Source organism: Dama dama, chromosome 8 (assembly GCF_033118175.1).
Source record: "Dama dama isolate Ldn47 chromosome 8, ASM3311817v1, whole genome shotgun sequence".
Taxonomy (NCBI): domain Eukaryota; kingdom Metazoa; phylum Chordata; class Mammalia; order Artiodactyla; family Cervidae; genus Dama; species Dama dama.
In genome coordinates this window covers 2,963,191-2,984,403 of record NC_083688.1, presented here as the reverse complement: position 1 = coordinate 2,984,403, position 21,213 = coordinate 2,963,191, and the positions used below count along the sequence as shown (strand labels likewise).

At 49.2% G+C, this 21,213-nt stretch overlaps 1 protein-coding gene and 1 pseudogene across 1 annotated transcript in view; both read left to right on the top strand.

Annotated features, from left to right (window-relative positions):
* Positions 1 to 21,213, top strand: part of CAPZB (capping actin protein of muscle Z-line subunit beta) — a 138,578-nt gene that overhangs the window by 12,066 nt on the left and 105,299 nt on the right. The gene's annotated exons all lie outside the window — the stretch shown is intronic.
* LOC133060554 (serine/arginine-rich splicing factor 3-like) lies at positions 9,654 to 10,948 on the top strand (annotated as a pseudogene).

Genomic DNA, 21,213 nt, shown 5'->3' with positions numbered 1-21,213 from the left:
CACGTATGGGTTCTGTCCTCTGAAGATCTGCCAAGTGTCCTTCAGCAGTTTTTAAGCCTCTGCAGCTCGAAGCAGACGCTAGCTGCTGCCCCCAGTTCGGCCCGTCCGCGCCTCACCTTGGAGCCTGTCTTCGGTGAGCGTGCGGTAGCTGCTGTCCTTGGTTTGCAGGGAGCCCCACGTCCTGCTGGGAACTGCTGACCCGCGGCAGGGGTGGCCTCCCTTTGCGGCCCCGGGCACCATACCCTCTGTCCCTCCCTGCACCGTCTGCTCGTCCTGCATCTGTGCACATCCAGGTGGACTCTGAAATAAGCAGCTATCAGTGAGCAAGCTGCATGGGGACTCAGAGCCAACGCACCCTGCGCCCTGGCTGTGTCCCCTGCAGCGGGGGCCGGAAATGAGTAACGTGCTGTGAGGACAGCAGCGCTCCTAGATAAGCGCTGGGCGTGCCGGCCGCAAGAGATAACCCGTATGTGGGTACTGAGCGGGGCTCCTGTCCTCAGCCTCGAGTGCCGGGCTGTGCTGTCAGCACCCGTCCATCCATCGAATGGGCAGGGTCTCTGTGACTTCCGGTTATCTCATGGGGCACTAGATGATATTCCTGGGAAATAGGTCCAATCTTCCCAATTCCTTATCCACCGTGATTTCTTCGTTTCTTCCTTTAAATAACCTCCTCCAAGGGCATTTATGTCATGGCCAGCTAGAGCTCCCTTGTCCTCTAGCCTCCCATAAAACTGGCTTTATAAGACTTTTGTGTTGATGGACTATTGGTTTCTTCCCCCCTGCCACCTTTTTTTTTTTTTTTTAAGAATGAGATTGAGCTTTTGTTTTTTTAAAATCAAAGTACAGTTGTCAGACAACATCATATTAGTATCAAGTATACAACATAATGATTCAGTATTTGCATATGATGTAACTGTGGCTTCTGAACTTGCTGAATTCCATACGGAGAGCACACGGCAGCTTCTTGGGAATTTCCTCCGGGATCCTGCTTTCATTTTGACTCCACGGAATCTGCTTGGTGCACACCGATTGTTGAGGAAGCATTTCTTGACATAACAGACAAGAACTGGTTGCTGTGGTCCCCAGGGAAGGGCTGCCCGTCGGGTGACTAATTGCGAGAACATGGACAGAGAAGTAGCTGGCCCTCTGTGTGGTGAGCTCAGCGCGCTCTGTGAGGCTGGACTCCTGCTCTCACGGCCTTGCGAAGCATTGGATTAACTGCTGACACTCTGCAAGTGGGATTCCTTCACATGGCAGAATCTCTAAGGGAAGGGAAAAAAACAAGATTTCTAAGCCTCAGGTGATGGGCTATGTGTTGAAACAAGCACAACCAGATTCCAGATCAGCCGAAGCGCTGAGCAGGTCTTCAGAGGAAGTGAGGAGAGGATCGCGGGAGCAGCTGTCACTCAGCATCGTACTTAGCACTTGACATGCACCATCCTGTTTAGTTCCCTGAATTTTCCTTCAGCACGAGGTCCTGTGCATTTAGGACTTTAGGTAAGTTCTGCTGCTGCTAAGCCACTTCAGTCGTGTCCGATTCTGTGCGACCCTATAGATGGCAGCCCACCAGGCTCCCCCGTCCCTGGGATTCTCCAGGCAAGAACACTGCAGTGGGTTGCCATTTCCTTCTCCAGTGCATGAAAGTGAAAAGTGAAAGTGAAGTCGCTCAGTCATGTCCGACTCCAGCGACCCCATGGAGTGCAGCCTACCAGGCTCCTCCGTCCATGGGATTTTCCAGGCGAGAGTACTGGAGTGGGGTGCCATTGCCTTCTCCGTAGGTCAGTTATATGTTGTGTAAATTTAGAGATCCTGCAGATGGCTAATCAGTGGCAGAGTCCGGACGTGCACCCAGCCGCTCTGCAGTTAAAGCCTCTGCCCTTTATCTCTGCTGTGTCATGGAGTTTCATCACTCACACGGCGCTGCTGGCTTGTCTGGATCCCACCATGAGTCCCCCGGCACTGGGACTAGGGTCCTCCGTCTGAACACTCTAGAATCAACTCCACGCTCTGGAGCAGGCCAGTGTCTTTTCTACCACATAAACTCAGGCCCGTTTGAAAACTCATCTCTGAATGTGCTTGTCCAGTGACGCATGGAAAGATCACACTTTTCAACATGACTTTATCGAGTTCCTGCTGTTTAGTCACTAAATTGTGTCTGGCTCTTTACGACCCCACAGACTGTAGCCCGCCAGGCTCCTCTGTCCGTGGGATTCTCCGGGCGAGAATACTGGAGTGGGCTGCCATGCCCTCCTCCAGGGGATCTTCCTGATTCAGGGATGGAATCCACGTCTCCTGCGTTGCAGGCGGACTCTTGACCACTGAGCCACCTGGGGAACCCTGGGAAGTCAGTACCTTGAATTAAAGGAGAGACCTGTGGGCAGATCCAGGTTCAAAACGGGGGCCTTTGGAGAGCTCCTATTATGTTGCTGCATACACAGGAGACGTGAATTACAATGACAAAATGCTGGAGAAAATGAGTGTAGATTGAAAGAAAGTAGATAGAAAGTATTGTAGATAGATTGAAAAATGGTGTGTCTGTTCAGTGGGATGTGATGTTTATCTACACACACATGTATGTGTGTTGTATGTGTTTGTCTCCCCTCCTTTTGAGTCACTTAAGCCAACCCCTCAGGAGTGGGACCGCGGGGCTGAAGAGGACCCTCATTTTCCTCTGCGCCTGGCCGTCCTGGCGCTTCGCTCTGGGAGCTGCCGTAGCTTCTGCCTCCCTGGCTGTCCCTCGGGGCCCTCTGATCTGACCAGTTGAGAGTGCTCTTTGCTTTCCTGCAGAGTAGCCCAGTCTAGTGTTTGCCTTCTGGATGGTTTTGCTCCCTCTCTCTCCGTGTAGAACTGTTCCGTTTTCTTTGAATTGCCTCATCTGTTCAGCTTGAATTATTGAAGTGGAAGGATTTCCCTGGTGGTCCAGTGGCTAGGACTCCGGGCTCCCAGTGCAGGGGCCAGAGTTCGACCCATGGTCAGGGAACTAGATCCCACATGCCCTGGCTAAAGATCCCAGGTGCCACAACTGAGACTAGGCACAGCCAAATAAATGAGTATTTTTAAAGAAAGGAAAAAAAAAAGATTTAAGGGGAAACTTTGTCGTGACCACAAATGGAAGACTAATGTTAATTGCCCTGAGTAGAAAGTACACGGTGAAACAAACCTGAGTAACGATGGATGTGGGAGGTGCAGCATCAGTGGACCAGCTGATGTTGGTGACCGCCGGTGTCCGGCGCCTTCCTGTCTCCGGGCCTCGGAAGACCCCGGGGGGAGGGAAGACGGTGGCCGGAAGGGGTGTGTGCAGGCGCCCTGAAGGAGGGCCCCAGGGGAGAGGCCTCCTTTGCCAGAAGGACATGGGGGCAGGTACAGCTGGTGCTGAGCCCGGAAGTCGCGTTCGGGGACCCCGACAGCAGCGTCACGTCCCCGGAGCCTGGAGGGTGGGCGAGCCCAGCGCGGGGGCCCTTGTAGGGAAGGCCTGCGCGTGAGGGCGGCTCTGGGTGCGTCTTGCCCTGGTCTGTTTCAGCACCGTCTGTAGCCTGACCGGACGTCAGCCCAGCGGTCGGCTTGCTTTCCTTGGGTGGTGGTTGCTGCCGGCTCACTGCCGTCGCCTGGCCCCCACCCCGGGTTCTGTGTGCGGTGCCAGGCCCCGGGCCCTGGGCTGAGAAACAGGAGGAGGGCGTGGCCCTCTGGGTGGCCGTGGGCAGCGACAGCAGGGGCCGGAGAAGTGTCCCCTCCCCGGCATCCCTTTGGGACCTGGCGGCGGCATGAAAGTTTTCTTGTCGTTTTCTCTTCAGTTACGGAAGGAGCACGTTCGGGCCTTCCTCGTGGCCCCGTGCTGAGGACTTGGTACTTCCATTGCTGTGGCCCCTCTGATTCCTGGTCAGAGACCTAAGGTCCCACAGGCTGGATGGCATGGCCAAATAAAGGAATAGTGTGCTCATTACAGAAAAGCTGGAAAATACAGAAAAGGGGGAAAATCGCCCATAATCTTACCTGCCAGCAGCTGCCGTCCACCTTTTGGTAGGTCAGTTTTGGCAGCTTTGTCTGTATGGCTTAAAGGCTTTTCCTGTGATTGAGTTCATGGTGGTCTGTGTTATTTTTCTACAATGTTTGTTTATTTGATGTCTGACCGCGTCGGGTCTTAGTTGTGGCTTCTGGAATCTTTGCTGTGACACGGGGCTTGTCTCTAGTTGGCCTGCCACGGGCTCCAGAGCGCGAGGGCTCAGCAGTTGTGGTTTACAACATGTGGGGCCTTAATTCTCTGAGGAGGGATCGAACCTGTGTCCCCTGTATTCACAGGCAGATCCTTAACCACTGGACCATCAGGGGAGTCCCCCTATGTTAATTTTTTATTCTGCTTTTTTCCTTATAAGACTTTCTTGTTATGAATCCTTCAAGAATATTTTAAATGACTAATATTTCAACTGGTTGATTCACTCATTTGGTTAAGCATTACCCTAGAGTCGGACTTGCCTGGTGGCTCAGCTGGTAAAGAATCCGCCTGCAATGCGGGAGACCTGGGTTCAAGCCCTGGGTTGGGAAGAGCCCCTGGAGAAGGGAACGGCTACCCTTCATATATATTGTTGACCCATCACTGAAGCCAGGGCCCACAGCTTGTTTTCTCTGTAAGCGCATCTCAGCCCTTCTGTGCTTGGGACGCTGGATAGCCCTGCGTTGGGGGCCGTTTTTAAACAGCAGAGGCAACAGCAAGGCGGAAAGCGTGGCGCTAAAAGGTTGTGAGAAGCGCTCTGTTTACAGCAGAGAGCTGCAACGGGAAGGGCAGAGGTCGCCTCCTTCACACCTGGCTGGGTCGGCTGCATTGGTCGGGCGCATTGTTCTCCACTCTGCGTGTGTCTGGATGACCGCACCAGTGGCCCCAAGTATTGATTTGGGGGTTACGCATACATTTCAGCGAGTGGGTAAATTTGCAGAATGGAACTTGCAGTTAAAGACAATCGACGATTCCTGCCAGCTACCCAGCAAGCCTGGGCTGGGGCCCGTGTTGTACCTGCCTGGTGAGGGAGATGTAGTTACAGTGAGGATGCTTTAAAAATAAGACTTTAGTGGAGTTCTTCCACGTTTTGAAGTTATTTTTTTTTTTTTTTTTTGGTAGGTGAGTGGTGTGGAGGATAGTAGGAAGGATAATCCCTGTAGGGAGTATTTGATACCTGTTTTTCTGCGAAATCAGTGAGTCTCAAAGTCTGATAAGATCTGATGAGACTTTGCAAGTCACTTTGTTCCCTGACTTAGAACAGGTGTGCTCTCGTCTCAGAGGAGGCCCGACTGCAGCGTGATGGTAAGGCCCTTTGTGTTGTATTTTATTTATCGATTTGCCTCTTTTGGGTCCTAGTTGCATGTGGGATCTTAGTTCCTGAACCAGGGATTGAACCCACACCCCCTGCATTGGAAGGTGGATTCTTCGCCACTGGATCACCAGGGAAGTCCCTCCCTGGCAATTTTAGACGAGAATCCCAGTCATCAGACCCACGGGGATGGGGGAGAGATGGAACTCGGGGGCACCGCTACCCTGCAGTGTTTTTGGGTGCACTTCCGAGCCTCTGATGCTGATGTGGAGATGCGTGAACCCGAATTGTCCTTTAAACCAAAGCAGCCTGGTAATGAGAGCTTTTCGTAGCAGAAGAGACAGGCGAGTCATCGAGGGGAGAAAAGACGGAGACACTGACAGCTGGCTCTGGGGTAGGGAACAGAGGGAGGTCACTTTGACAGTAGTCTCTTGAGTGGGGGGTCCATAGGATGCAGGACCTTGACTCCCCCGACTGGGCTGGCACTTGATGTTTGGACCTTAGCGTGTTTGGGGTGTAGCAAAGGCTGGGTCAGCTCGACAGGAGTGGGGGGATTGGACGGGGGGAGGAGGCACTTTGTCCTCCGCCGCAGGGCCCTGGGTCCCTGGGCAGGAGCTGAGTCACCTGTGGGGACCGTGGCAGGACTCCGCACCTCTGCTGTTCCTCTGGCTTCCTCCGTTCCCCCTTCTTTCTGTTTCATCCTTTCCTTTTATTCTTGCTTGCTTTAATCTGCCCCCGGAGTGAGCCCAGGATGGCGGACGACATGTTCCCCTACTTGACTGTCTACCAGCACGGTTTATTATCTCTGTAATGTTTTTCTTTAAATTGTTTTGAGCCTAACACCTCAATCAACTTGAAGCAGAAACATCTATGAAGTCACACTTTTGATGTGCTTAGTTATTTTTTTCCTATGCATATTAAAAATAGGTAAACCACTAAATTGCATTGGTCCGTATCCCTTCTGACACACCTTTCTCAAACCCCGATGACCTGTATCCCATGCTCTATAAAGTGCTGGAGTGGCAGAAAGAGCACTTGCTCCAGAAGTCTGGAACCCTGACTGCATCTTGGCCCCTGACCCGGTGTAGACAGTGACCTGTTCCCCTGCTGCCTTCTGGCCTCATGTGCTTCCCGCTGGACTGAGGAGCACCGGGTGCCTCCAGGCTCAGGGGTTGAAAGGACGCAGGTCAGTGGTTCCGCCATGGTTTCCTAGCCCCTCTGACAGCAGCTCAGGACTCTGACCTGAGGACATGTAATTGATTTGTTCAAAGAAGTAAAGACTTTTAAAACACTGGAGTTCGGGAACAGTTTGTCTTCAAACGGGCTTCCTATTTTTATTTGGGTTTCCGTGGTCACTGCCCGGTAGCAGTGAGGAAGGAAGCAGCTTGATCGAGGGCGCAGAGGGAGGGTTGTGACCCTTCCTTCCTTCTGGCTCCTCCTCCCTGATGTGGGAATCTAAGGCCCTCCTGGCAGGGTGCTCTCGCTGCAGGGGAGGCCAGATGCATCGAGCCGTGTGGTGTCTGACGTGGGCTCCCTGCCCACCATCAGCCCGTGTTGTGTAGACGTCAGCGATGCCTCTGTCCTTGGAGCAGAGTTGTTCTTGGACAGCCATGTAAGCTTGGCCTCTGGAGCCGGACCGCCTGAGTTTCAGTTCTTGTGGCTCCACTTTCAGCCGCACCGCTCGGGGCTCTGTGTGACTCTCTGGGACTGCTTCCTAATCATGGGGCCTATTGGAGACACTGAAATAAAGCCGGCAAAGTGCGTGCCTGGTCCCTAGCGGGCAGCGAGGGCTCCATTCATGCTGTTGGTTTATCCTAATGAGATGACGCTCTGCAACTGAGGAGTCCTACCTGGGATACAGGAGGTGCCCAGGAGACGGTGGCCGTGGTTTGTCTACCCTGCGGCAGGAGGCCTGGTTCCCGAGTGAGACGAGAGGGCTGGTTTTCCGCCGGCGACTCCTGTTGGCTCAGAGACCTCCCCCTCCCCGCCCCACCTGCTTTAAGCCTCCGAGTCTGTGGCCTCCAACAGGAGCCCGGTGCTGGACTGCACTGGCCCAGCCGAGCCTGCGTACAAAGCCCCCCTGCATTTGGCTGGAAAAGAATTATAACTCAGTTTTGGAAAAGGCAATACAGTCATAACTTCCAGAAATAAAAATACGTGGCTAAAACATTGTGTGATGAAAAATCTCACTCCTCTTCTTCTTCTCCAGCTTGCCCCTCCCTTCCTAAATCCTTGAGCCCTGGGTAACCACTGCTAATATTTCTGGGGTCTCTTTAAGGCATTATTTACATACAGTAGAACTCACCAGTTTTAACTGTCCAGCTTAATGAGTTTCGTTAATAATCCCATAACCACTCCCACAGTCAAGTTACAGAATAGTTCCCCCACCCCAAAAAGTGCCCCTTTGCATGCCCTCCCCTCTTCCCTGAGCAACTGCTGATCTGCTTTGTCACTATGGTTCTGCCTTTCCTGTAATTTCATAGAAATGGAATCCTAGTACATAGACTTGTGCTTGACTGATTTCACTTAGCATGGTTTTTGAGATTGTTCCCGTGTTGTATATTGCTGTTTTGTTCCTTTTTAGAGCTGTATGGGGCTCCATAGTATCCCACAGTGAAAGTGAAGTCGCTCACTCGTGTCTGAGTCTTTGTGACCCCGTGGACTGTAGCCCACCAGGCTCCTCTCTCTCCATGGGATTTTCCAGACAAGAATACTGGAGTGGGTTGCCATTTCCTTCTCCAGGGGATCTTCCCGACCCAGGGCTCGAACCTGGGTCTCCTGCATTGCAGGTGGACGCTTTACCATCTGAGCCAACAGGGGAACCAGTAGTACCCCATGGTTTGGGTAATTAACCAGTTGATGGACATTTGGGGTTGTTTCCAGGTTTGGGATGTTATGAATAGTTCTTTTATAAATCTTCAATGGTGAGTTTCTGTGTAGCTATGTTTTTTTTTTTTTTCTTTCTGTCCTCATGTTTTTCAACATAACAGACAAATACGAATAAATTCTGTTCCTCCCCCACTTTTTACATAAAGGGTGAACTATTATAAAGACACTTTGGCACCCCGTGTTTCTTGAATGGGCCCAGACACCATATTCGAAGACTCCCGTCCAGGCTCTGATTTGGTCCTGCGTCCCAGTTACCTCGGAGCCAAGGGTGCAGGCTTGTCTTCCTGCCTCCTGGGTGGGGCGGCAGCCTGGCCTGCTGGGAGCTCGGCAGAGAGGGTGACTGTGAGGTTCTGCTGGGCCTCCACAGGGTCATGTGAGTGCTTTGGCATCAGAATCCATCAGAAGGAAATTAGCTTGTGCACCAATCACATCCTGTTGCAAAACCACAGATGGTTAGCAGAGGTAATGCCCGCCCTTTTTTTCTGTGTCAGTGAGGCTAGATGAGTGGCTTGCTGACCTATTTTGAAGAAAGTTCAGTTTACTAATGCAGAGGACAGTGGTGCAAATTGTGTGTTTGCTCCGGACTGCTTTTACTAAAAACACAGTTTCACCTTTCCCTGGTCCCCACTGCTTTACGGACTTCAGTATCCCTCCTTCCCCCAAGGATATACTGTTGTGAATTTTCTGAGGGAGATTAGACTCCATGGAATACGCAGATTTGCATAAAAAAAGAAGGCTGTTGAGGTCGGTACCTTCTTATCTTCTGGTAGTGTTGTTAGCAGACAATAGGATTTAAGAAACTAAATCCACTGCTTAAGTAACGGTATATATTGCCTAAGAAAGTCTTCTGCAGCTGTATTGACTAGAAGTGCATCAAGGTGATGCTGAAAGTGTCCTCCGTCTGGGTGGTGGTGCGGGTGCTAGTGGTTCAGTTGCTAAGTTGTGTCTGACTCTCTGTGACCCCGTGAACTGCAGCACGCCAGGCTTCCCTGTCCTTCACCAACTCCCGGAGTTTGCTCAGAATGTCTGTGTGCTGTCCTCTGATTATGAGCCACCTGTGGCTCTTTGGGCTTCCCTGGTGGCTCAGCTGGTAAAGAATCCTCCTGCAATATGCAGGAGATCTGGGTCCGATCCCTGGGTTGGGAAGATCCCCTGGAGAAGGGAAAGGCTCCCCACTCAAGGATTCTGGCCTGGAGAATTCCATGAACTGTATAGTCCATGGGACCGCAAAGAATTGGACATGACTGAACGACTTTCACTTTGTGGCTCTTGAGCCCTTGAAATATGTCTAGTGTGATTGGGGACTGAAATATGTCTAGTGTGATTGGGGACTGAATATTTAATTTTTAATTTAATTTTAATGAAAGCTTAAACTTCAATAACCTCATGTGGCTGTTGGCTACTCTATAGGTCAGCATGGGTCCAGATGAATATTGACTCCCATTGTTAAATTTTCTTTAATTAAAAAATTTATTCTAGGCCTTTTCGTGGACGCCGGGTGTGCGAGAGCATCCGGGAACGCTGGGCGGGAGGGGACTGAGAAGACCTAGCCTAGGTTCTGTGGATTTGGACCTCCGCATTTCTAACCCAAGATCTCGAAATGCATCGTGATTCCTGTCCATTGGACTGTAAAGTTTATGTAGGTAATCTTGGAAACAATGGTAACAAGACTGAATTGGAACGAGCTTTTGGCTATTATGGACCACTCCGAAGTGTGTGGGTTGCTAGAAACCCTCCTGGCTTTGCTTTTGTTGAATTTGAAGATCCCCGAGATGCAGCTGATGCTGTTCAAGAGCTAGATGGGAGAACACTGTGTGGCTGCTGAGTAAGAGTGGAACTATCGAATGGTGAAAAGAGAAGTCGTAATCATGGCCCACCTCCTTCTTGGGGTCGTCGCCCTCGAGATGATTATCGGAGGAGGAGTCCTCCACCTCGACGCAGATCTCCAAGACGGAGAAGCTTCTCCCGCAGCCGGAGCAGGTCCCTTTCTAGAGATAGGAGAAGAGAGAGATCACTGTCCCGGGAGAGAAATCACAAGCCGTCCCGATCTTTCTCTAGGTCTCGTAGCCGATCTAGGTCAAATGAAAGGAAGTAGAAGACAAGTTTGCAAGAGGAGTGGTGTACAGGAAATAACTTCATTTGACAGGAGTATGTACAGAAAATTCAAGTTTTGTTTGAGACTTCATAAGCTTGGTGCATTTTTAAAATGTTTTAGCTGTTCACATTTGTTTGTCTGTTGGAACAGTGACACAAAGGTGTAATTCTCTATGGTTTGAAATGGATCATATGGGGCATGTAATATCAAGAATTGTTACTTTACAATGTTCCCTTAAGCAAAATTTAATTTGCTTTGAATTTTAGTCTTGCATAGGCTGATAATAAACCTCTTAACTCCTGCCCAGCTAAAGTCAATGTTTAACATTATGGAAATAAAAACTGGCAAAAATTGGAAGATTTTTTTCAACATAGCTGGGATATGGTATGCAGCTGTAGTTAAGCAGTTTTTAAACTGCTGTGAACTCAAAAACCAGCTGGAAAAATTAAAGCTTCACCCTTAAACTAGATTAGAGGTTTAAAAATCCCACTAGTCTTCACACTGGACAAAAGGTTGTCCAGTTGGTGTAGAATCTAAGAAGTTTCAAGGAAGTTAGTTTACCTTTGCTTTAGGTTGTAAGTTCCTTCTGTGATTGCTGTATATGAATACATAGCTCTTTGTAACGTTCTTTATTTGGAAATCTGAGATACTCAAGATAACAAATGTCCTGCCAGTTTAAGGGTACATTGTAGAGCTGAACTGAGTTACTGTGCAAGATTCTTTTTTCATGCTGTCATTTGTAATATGTTTTGTGAGAATCCTTGGGATTAAAGTTTTGGTTACAAAAAAAAAACAAAAAGAAAAACAAAAAAATTTATTCTAGATAGAAATCATAGAGAATACCATTACACTGCATCTGCTCTAAGTGATTTTTAAGCAGATTACGTGGCTACATCATTTCGTATGGGGTGTTATTTGTATCAGTTCAGTTCAGTTGCTCGGTCATATCCGACTGTTTGCGACCCCACGGACTACAGCAACGCCAGGCTTCCCTGTGCATCATCAACTCCCGAAGCTTGCAGAAACTCAGGTTGATCAAGTCAGTGATGCCATCCAGCCATCTAGTCCTCTGTCATCCCCTTTTCCTCTTGCCTTCAATCTTTCCCAGCATCAGGGTCTTTTTCAGTGAGCCTATTCTTTGCATCAGATGGCCAAAGTATTGGAGCTTTAGCTTCAGCATCAGTCCTTCCATGAATATTCAGGACTGATTTCCTTTAGTATTGACTGGTTTGATCTTGCAGTCCAAGGGAGTCTTCAAGAGTCTTCTCACACTACAGTTTAAAGGCATCAGTTCTTCGGCGCTCAGCTTTTTCTTTATGGTCCAACTCTCACATCCATACATGACTACTGGAAAAATCATAGCTTTGACTATATGGACGTTTGTTGGTAAAATAATGTCTCTGCTTTTCAGTATACTGTCTAGGTTTGTCATAGCTTTTCTTCCAAGGAGAAAGCATCTTTTAATTTCATGGCTACAGTCACCGTCTGCAGTGATTTTGGAGCCCAGAAAAAGTCTCTCAGTGTTTCCGTTGTTTCCCCATCTATTTGCCATGAAGTGTTGGTACCGGATGCCATGATCTTAGTTTTCTGGATGTTGAGTTTTAAGCCAACTTTTTCACTCTCCTCTTTCACTTTCATCAAGAGGCTCTTTAGTTCTTCACTTTCTGCAATAAGGGTGGTGTCATCTGCATATCTGCGGTTATTGATATTTCTCCTGGCAACCTTGACTCCTCTTGTGTTTCATCCAGTCTGGCGTTTTGCATGCCGTGCTCTGCGTGCAAGTCAGAGAAGCAGTTAAGCTGACATACACAGCCTTGATGTGATCTTTTCCTTATTTTGAACCAGTCTGCTGTTCCATGTCCAGTTCCAGATGTTGCTTCTTTGCCTGCATACAGGTTTCGCAGGAGTTGGGTAAGGTGTTTTGGTATTCCCATCTCTTTAAGAATTTTCCACAGTTCGTTGTGATCCATACAAAGGCTTTAGCATAGTCAGTGAAGCAGAAGTAGATGTTTTTCTGGAATTCTCGTTATTTATACAGTACTCACTGTTTATGAGGCCCGTGGTAAGTGCTGTGTTGGATAATCAGAAGTTATCTAAGTTACTTACCTCCTTGGACATCAGTGTCCCCATCTGTAATGAGAATATTGGACCAGATGGGCTTTTTAAAGTCCTTTCATGTACAGTCAAGTTTATGATTTTGTCATTAATGGCAATAACACTGTTTTTTGAACACCCCTGTGTGCGAGCAGTTGTACCCAGGACAGTGAGTAAATGTGTTGTCTCATTTAAATGGAATGATTTAATCACTTGGTCATGGGGGAATAGGTGTTGTCGTTTCAGAGATGAGAGCACTGCGCCTCTGCAGGGCTCCGTGGTTTGCCTGTAGTTACGTTTGTTGGCAGTTCACCGTGGAGTTCAGAATTCCCACTTGGGTCCGCCTCGTTCTCAACTCGTCTTCAGTTAAATCTTTATGCAATGGCTGTTTTAAAAATAGATTGCTTCCTTAAACATTTACAACTCTTAAGTAAAAATTCAACCAGGTTTTGTTTTGTTTTTTAAATAGTCGTGGTGTGCTCATGTTGGGAGTTTAGGGAGTTTAGGAGCGAGGTGAGCGGTGGCGTGGGCAAAGGCCAGCGCACGTGGCACACACACATGCTCCTCCATGCACCTCCATGAAAGGCCCGCCTTGAACCCCCTCTATCGGAACGCCCTCTGGATGCCCGGGAGCGCAAGGAAGTGGCGGTGGCCAGGGGGGAGAGGGGAAGAGGCTGACCTCGGTCCTGAAACATCCTCCTGATCCCCGGTGCCCCCGAGCAGAAGTGGCCGAGGACAGGCTCACAGACGTGGAGCCTGAGGTCGGCCTGGTCTGCCACCTGCTTACTGGCTGGACAGTGCCTCATGCACATCGTGCCCCGTCTCTGAGCCTGGAGCTCCCCCGCGCCCCCCGCCTCCACCAGCTGTACTGCTCGAGACTCCCCCGTGAGCCAGAGGGCAAGGGAGCCCGTGCCTTCCTGAAGCCTCACTCTTCCATTTTTTCAAAAATTGAATTTAATTTTTAAATTCATTTTTGGTTGTACTGGGTCCCTGTGGCTGCGTGAGGATTTCTCTAGATGGGGTGCGCAGGCTTCTCTGGTCGTGGGGCGCGGGCTCTAGGCATTCGGGCTCCGGAGTTGCCGCTCCCAGGCTCCTGAGCGCAGACCCAGTCGTTGTGGTCCACAGGCTCAGTTGCTCTGCAGCATGTGGGATCTTCCCGAACCAGGGATCGCGCCCCTGTCCCTGGCATTGGCAGGCAGATTCCTATCCACCGTGCCCCCAGGGAGGGCCAGTGAAGTTTCATTCCGATTGCTCCTTTTCCCATCCTCAGTACAGGGCCGTGGATCTCGAGGGCCTGCCTACGAGGGTAGTTTTGAAGAGTTGAGGAGACACCTGGTTAGCCCGGCTCCCGCCCCTCCGCAGAGCTGCCTGGGTTGGTGCCCTGTGGCAGTAAGGTCAGAGTCCTGGGCTGCCCCCTGCCCTCGAGGCTGTTCTGAAGGGGCTGGGCACTCCCCCTCCGCAGAAGGGCACACGGGCAAAGGACACTTCGAGCACAGTGTCCCTCCCTGGTGGTCTCTGGTACAAGGTGTTTCTTTTTCCAAACCCCCCTTTTCCCTTCTTTTTGAATCAAGAAATCCTGCCACATGGGAACCATGAAGTAGGGGCTGGTGGGCTGAGCAAGGAGTGATAAGAAGTCAGTCAAAACATCTCCCATTCTCTCTCATTTCCTTAGTGTTTTTCTGACTGCAAAAGTAATCCCTTATCTGTCTGAACAACATAGAAATGTGTAACTTGGAAAGTGAAAGCAGCCTTATTCCCCCCACCCCACAGATACTGTCTAGAATTTGATAGACACACTTGTCTGGCTATTTTCAACACACGTGCTTATACTTAAAAAAACAAATGGCCCCGCCTCTGTAGAAGGACCTTCCCTCTGCCTGCTTCACAGTGAGCCTTCCTGCCCTTCAGATCCTGTCTCCTGGGCACAAGGAATCAGGGTACTTCGCAGAATAAATCAGCCTTGTCCTGAGGTCAGAAAAGGGAAGCGAAGGTCCTCTCAGGTGCTGCCCTGGAGAAGCAGGTCCGGTGGAAGGGCAGGCAGAAATTAGAGGGGAAATCCAGGAGGGGTTGGACGTTCCCGCCCCACACCCCGTGCAAAGAATCGATCCAGTGTTTGCCTTTACCTTCTGGCTTTCCTGACCCGGTGAAGGCTCTCTGCCAGTTGTTTTTATGGCATAGAAGTCCCATCACGGTAATGGGTGCAGAACCTGGCCGCATCGTTCAGAATTGGGCTTAAATATGGTGAAACTCACACGCTAGTAAAGTAATGCTTGAAATTCTCCAAGCCAGGCTTCAGCAATACATGAACTGTGAACTTCCAGATGTTCAAGCTGGTTTTAGAAAAGACAGAGGAACCAGAGATCAAATTGCCAACATCCAATGGATCATCGAAAAAGGAAGAGAGTTCCAGAAAAATATCTTATTTCTGCTTTATTGACTATGCCAAAGCCTTTGACTGTGTGGATCACAATGAACTGTGGAATATTCTGAAAGAGATGGGCATACCAGACCACCTGACCTGCCTCTTGAGAAACCTGTATGCAGGTCAGGAAGAAACAGTTCGAATTGGACATGGACCAACAGACTGGTTCCAAATAGGAAAAGGAGTACGTCAAGGCTGTATATTGTCACCCTGCTTCTTTAACTTATATGCAGAGTACATAATGAGAAATGCTGGGCTGGAAGAAGCACAAGCTGGAATCAAGATTGCCAGGAGAAATATGAATAACCTCAGATATGCAGATGACACCACCCTTATGGCAGAAAGTGAAGAGGGACTAAAGAGCCTCTTGATGAAAGTGAAAGAGGAGAGTGAAAAAGTTGGCTTAAAGCTCAACATTCAGAAAACTAAGATCATGGCATCTGGTCCCATCACTGCATGGCAGATAGATGGAGAAACAGTGGAAACGGTGGTTGACTTTATTTTTCTAGGCTCCAAAATCACTGCAGATGGTGACTCCAGCCATGAAATTAAAGGACACTTATTCCTTGGAAAGAAAGTTATGACCAACCTAGACAGCATATGAAAAAGCAGAGACATTACTTTGCCCACAAAGGTCTGTCTAGTCAAGGCTGTGGTTTTTCCAGTGGTCCTGTATGGATGTGAGAGTTAAGACTGTGAAGAACGCTGAGGGCTGAAGAATTGATGCTTTTGAACTGTGGTGTTGGAGAAGACTCTTGAGAGTCCCTTGGACTGCAAGGAGATCCAACCAGTCCATCCTTAAAGGAGATCAGTCCTGGGTGTTCATTGGAAGAACTGATGCTGAAGCTGAAACTCCAATACTTTGGCCACCTCATGCGAAGACTGACTCATTGGAAAAGACCCTGATGCTGGGAAAGATTGAGGGCAGGAGGAGAAGGGGACGACAGAGGATGAGATGGTTGGATAGCATCACTGACTCAATGGACATGGGTTTGGGTGGACTCTGGGAGTTGGTGATGGACAGGGACACCTGGTGTGCTGTGGTTCATGGGGTCGCAAACAGTCGGACACAACTGAGCGACTGAACTGACTGACTGATGGTGAAACTTGCTATTAGCTGTTTCACATCCTTTTAGAAGGGTTTCTTTACTTTTTTGGGGGATTATAAAATTCTAAAGGTGGGTTTTAGACCCATCAACCCATTTACCCATGTGTTTGGAAATGTTTCTTTATATTAATATTGAAGAGTGGGTGGTGGTATAGAATAAAGATGAACATTGTGAATGTTTGAAGTTATTAAAACTTATTTGAATTATACAACTATTAGCTTCAACCATATGAAATTGCCCTTTTTGTAGGACAGAAATGGGTGATCATTGGCAGTTTCATATGGTTCAATATAAGCTTCGGGGGGGGAGTTTGGATCCTAGAAGAAAAATTGCTTGTAACAAGTTTTTTTTTTTTTTAATTTTGTGTAAGTCCATTATTTTTGCGTATACCTGTGGTTTATGATTATAGGTTCCATATATTTTTAAAATCTTCCTTTTTAATAATCAGTATGACCAAACAATGAGATACTACTGTATAGCTGCTCAGTTCAGTTCAGTCGCTCAGTCGTATCCAACTCTTTGCAACACCATGGACTGCAGCACGCCAGGCCTCCCTGTCTATCGCCAAGTCCTGGAGTTTACTCAAACCCGTGTCCATGGAGTCGGTGATTCCACGTCCAAGGGCAAAGGAGAAGCCCCAGCAAGCCGGAGGAGGGGTGAAATCGTGATTAAAATCAAACCTCACACCCAGCGGAGACGCTCAGAGGGCCCAGAGACCCCACAGAGACTTGACTGTGTGTGAGCGTCTCCTGCGGAGGGCCGGGTCAGCAGGGGCAGGCGCTCTGGCTGCAGCAGACCTGCGTGTGGCATAAGCCCTCTTGGAGGAGGTCGCCAGTAACCCCACCACAGAGCTGCCAGAACTTAGTCAGGACTGGGAACCAGACTCCTGGAGGCACAAACAGAGCCTTGTGCACCAGAACCCAGGAAAAGGAGCAGTGACCCCACAAGAGACTGACCCAGACTTGCCCGGGAATGTCCAGGAGTCTCCGGCGCCGGCGTGGGTCTCCCGCCGGGGCGGCCTGCTGCAGGGTCGGGGGCGCTGAGGGTAGCGGTGCCTGCACGGGGCCTTCTGAAGGAGGTCTCGGTTATCTTCATCACCTCCACCATAGTTTGGCCTCAGGTCAAATAACAGGGAGGGAACACAGCCCCGCCCTTCAATAGAAAATTGGATTAAAGATTTACTGAACATGCCCCACCCATCAGAACAAGACCCAGTTTCCCCCTTAGTCAGTCTCTCCCATCAGGAAGCTTCCATGAGCCTCTTATCCTTCTCCATCAGAGGGCAGACACACTGAAAACCACAGTCACAGGAAACTAACCAATCTGATCATATGGACCACAGCCTTGTCTAACTCAATGAAACTATGAGCCATGCTGTGTAGGGCCACCCAAGACAGATGGGTCCTGGTGGAGAGGTCTGAGAAAACATGATCCTCTGGAGAAGGGAATGGCAAACCACTTCAGTATTCTTGCCTTGAGAACCCCATGAACGTTATAGGTGTTAGAATGACCAAAATCCACAACTCTGACACCACCAGAAGCGGCAGCAGTGGAACCACAGGAGCTTACGTTCGTTGCTGCTGGAAATGCCGAATGGCGCAGCCACTTGAGAAGACAGCTTGATGGTTTCTTTGTTTCTTACAAAACAAAATACTGTTAACTGAACAGATGATCTAGCAATTGTGCTACTTGGTATTTACCCAGAGGAGTCAAAAACTTATGTTCACGCGCTAACCTTGCACACTTAATGTTTGTAAAGTTAAATACCTGAAAACCCCACCTGCCAAAACTTGGAAGCAACAAAGATGTCCTTCACCAGGTTGAATGGATAAACAAACTGTGGTACATCTAGACAATGGTATATTAAGTTGCCAAGCCCTGAAAAGTTGTGGAAGAACCTTAAATGCGTATTATTAAGTGAAAGAAGCCAATCCGAAAAGGCTATGCACTGTGTGATTCCAACTGTGTGACATTCTGAAAAGACAAAACTGGAGAAAGTAAAAAGATGAGTGGTTGCCAGAGGTCAGGGGAGAAGGAGAGGATACAGGCAGAGCACAGAGGGTTCTTGGGGCAGCACTGGTCTGTGATGCTGTGTGCGGTCGATACGCGTCACTGTACATTCGTCCACACCCATAGACCAAGTAACCAAGAGTGGACTTGGAACCGATGATGCAAACTGTGGGTTTTGGGGGTTAATGGTATTGTCAGTGTGGGTTCATCAGTTACAACCACGGTACCACTCAGAGTGGTGGGGGGGTGTTGATAACGGGGGAGGTTGTGCATAAGTCGGGGGAGGAGTTATATGGGAACTCTCCATTTGGTGAGATGCTGCTCTGAACGTAAAACATCTCTAAAAAATCTATTAGAATTCATATCACTCAGGAGATTTTCTACATTATTCCGAAGTCTTCATAACGTGGTTCCTCGGTGGCTGCTCAGCACTCAGACACAGCAGGAGAGCAGACAGACACAGCAGTAACTTCCGGAATCCCCACCTTCAGGTCGCTTCTAGACCACAGTGTCTCTGGTCCCTTTTGCAGTTTTCTCTGTTTGGATCCTTCTGGAGGATGAACCCCATGTCAGCGTGGGAGCGCGCTCACAGCTGTTGACAAATGCTGCCCAGTCGTTTGCCCAGGAGTGCCGTGCCGTGTCATAAGGCCGCCGGCAGTGTGACTGTCCGTTTACTGCTTCATTGTCAACCTTGGGTGTTTGTCTCCCTTGGTTTTTAATTTAATAAGCCAAAAATAGTACCTTGTACCTCACTGGTAGGTGAACAGGTGTGAGTAGTTTTGTCCACATATGTGTTTGCTGGTCGCCTTCATTCACTGTCATTTCTTCCCACCTTTGAGCCACACGTGTGTGTGTGTGTGTGTGTGTGTGTGTGCGCGCGTCCCAAGTTAGGGAATTAGCAGTAGGGAGTAGTTTAGGAAGAGCGCTCCCCAAATGGCACGATAGACGACCCAGTGCTCTCTGAGCCGCTGTTTGGGAAATGAGGTGCCTAAGTGTGGATCAAGGCTGGAAGCGAGCGCCCGGGCCTCGTCTGCAGTGCCCAGGGCCTTCAGTGATTCCCTGCCATCTCCCGCCTTCCGCCCTTCCTTGTGCCCAGCTGAAATCTGATCACATTACAGTATGGCTGAAAGGCCTAATTAGCCGTAAACCTCCGGAAATTCGAAAATTAAAGAGTCCATTAATCCCTTGGCCCCTCCTCTTGTGACCGGCTCTAATTCCCCTTGGGTTTGCTTGATTTTCCTGCTGTGCTTTAGTAGACACAAGACTTGGGTAGAATGACAGCTTTTTGCTGGAACTTCCTACCTCTCTGGGGTTAAATGTAACCCTTTAAGCCTCCCCTCTCACCTTCCCACACCTCTGAGCTAATCTTTTGAGTTAATAGTCTGGAATGCTGGTCTTTATTTCATTTCCTGGATGAAAATCCTCTGGGGCCTTAAGGTGCCTGTAATGACCCTTAATTGTGCCCCTTCCCACCTGGTGACCTGGGTGGTGACACCTCTCACGGAAGTCGCTGTCAAAATGAAGCTGATCCGAGCTTCTGCTCCCCTTAAGATGCCGGCAGGCTTGTGCGGGGCTCTGGCTTCTTGTGGTCCGAGCAGGAATCAGAGCAGTCAGCCCACTATGTTCCTCCTTTTTGCGTTGACTGCAGCGGCAGCGCGCGGAAAGGTCAGGCTGTTTGGGGCTGTCCTGGGGTCGGAGGGGCCGGGACTGAGAGATGGAGCTGGGGTAGGAATGCTTGCCTTTCGGTGAAGTCATGCCTGGGCGGGGGCGGTTCTGTGCCCCTTCTGAAGCCCTGTATTTATGAGCTGAGGGGATCTGCATTTAACATTTAAGGGAACTCACGACTGGGGTCTTGAGGCTGGTGGTGTTGGAAAGATGTTCCTGTATGCCAGGCTTTGTGGAATCAGGTCTCTCGTGTGTGAGTGTGTGTGTGTGCGTGTGCGTGCGTGTGTGCGCGCACGTGTATGTGTGTACATAAGTGTACTAGGTCCTACAGGATACTTGATCCTGCCTTATATTTGCAGCATATCCTCTTCTGAGAGGTTTTAATAGCATTCAGAAATTAGTTTGTATTTCTTTCATCTATTTCTTGAAGCTTTCACTTTTATCTGTAACTCATTCCATTCACTATATCCGTTTGTTCTTTTTAAAATTATGAGCACTGTATATAAGAACCCTGTGAAATGCAGGAGAATAGGTTTTTTAAATTTTTTCTTCCATCAATAACTGGATCTGAAAAAAAAAAAAAAACAAAACTGGATCTGACATTGTGACCTCTTCATAGCTCAGAAAGTATCTGGCCATTTGCGTGGGGCTAGATCTGGCTGGGGCCGTGGGCCCCTGTACCTGCCTGCCCTTTGGGAAGAATTTCAGATGACCAGCATGTTCAGACCTTCGGGCTGTTTTCTGCCTGTGGGGCCTCGGCGAGTTTTGTAGAACAATATTGCAAATCCAAAGGGCCAGGTTGGTGAGGTGATGTCTGTGAACTGGCCTGGCCGGAGAGACCCCAAAAGTGGCAGGGCCACGACAGACATGGCCTGGATGTCCTGCTTGTCCTAAACTGCCACTGTGTCTGTGGGATTCTCCTGGCAAGCACACTGGAGTGGGTTGCCGTGCTCTCCGGGGGATCTTCCTGAACCAGGGATGGAACCCACATCTCTTCTATCTCCGGCATTGGCAGGCAGGCTCTTTACCTCTGGATCCCCCTGGGAAGCCCCCGGTGTGTTACAGGATAGATTAAATCATGAGAAAAGACCGGTGGTCCCAGGCCAGAACTTGAGGACCGGGCAAGGATTCCTGCTTGACTGGACCTCTTGTTGCTGGGCAGGCCCAGCAGAGGCCCTCTTGAATTTTGGCCTCTTTTTTAGTTTTTTTTTTCTCCGTTCTGCGTATATCTTATAACTGCAGGTTTGTACCTTTTGACTACCCTCGTCTGATCTCCACCCTCCCTCACCTCCGCCTCTGGTAGCCGCAAGCATGATCTCTTTTTCCATGAGTGAGTTTGTTTTTGAAGTACAGTAGACCTAAACCCTGTTAGTTCCTGGGGCACAACATAGTGCATTGGTGTTTCTATAAATTTCAGAATGGTCACCATGATGGTGGTAAGTCCATTTGTCGTCTGTCACCATGCAGACGTACTCGGTAGTTACTGGCTATATTTGCCACACTGTTACATTTCCTGTCTTTGACTTTTTGTTGTTGTTCCTACAAGAGTTTTAAAAATTGGAGTGGAGTAAATTTACGCTGTTTCATTGGTGTTGATGAGTCATTTGTTTCGTTAACTGAAAGTTTCTG